Below are 542 nucleotides of genomic sequence, written 5' to 3'. Positions count from 1 at the left end.
GCGTCTCCTCCGCCGGGAACAAAGAGGTCCGCGGGGCAAAAATCCTCGAGCATTTTGACGGCCTGTCAGATTGCACCTTATAAGAGCGAGGGAATGTACCCGCATCCGAGACGACTAAACTCTTGTTGTGTACTTACCAAGCTATAAAAATGTCTCGCGGGAACATCTGTGCAAATATGTCGGGAAATGCGTTGGGGCTTGGCGATGGCAAGAGACAGTCGGTTTACCTTAGTTTGTGTGTTTATTTGTTATCGTTATTATTAGTCAAATGGGTGTGTTTGCAGGGTATGCTATATCTGTGTATGTTTAATAATGATATCAAGATTCACTTCGTTTCTGTCATAACCTTTTCTTGGAAATATCACATACACATGCGCGCGCGTATGCATATGTTTATCATCATTATGCAGTTCATTCTCGTCCAAAATTATCTTTCTATTAATATTTCAGATCTCTGAATATCTAAAGTTATTTGCTTGCATCTACCCTGCGTAAGAAGGCATTTATTTATTTACGAAGGAGTCTAAAACTTTCACTGGCTC

At 41.0% G+C, this 542-nt stretch overlaps 1 protein-coding gene across 1 annotated transcript in view; it reads left to right on the top strand.

The window, feature by feature from the left end:
- The window catches only part of LOC119593176 (orexin receptor type 1-like), a gene marked incomplete at its 5' end in the record, with an annotated part of 128,215 nt that overhangs the window by 56,124 nt on the left and 71,549 nt on the right, over positions 1-542 (top strand).

The sequence above is a fragment of the Penaeus monodon genome, chromosome 31 (genome assembly GCF_015228065.2).
Source record: "Penaeus monodon isolate SGIC_2016 chromosome 31, NSTDA_Pmon_1, whole genome shotgun sequence".
Taxonomy (NCBI): Eukaryota; Metazoa; Arthropoda; class Malacostraca; order Decapoda; family Penaeidae; genus Penaeus; species Penaeus monodon.
This window is presented reverse-complemented; position numbering and strand designations above follow the sequence as displayed.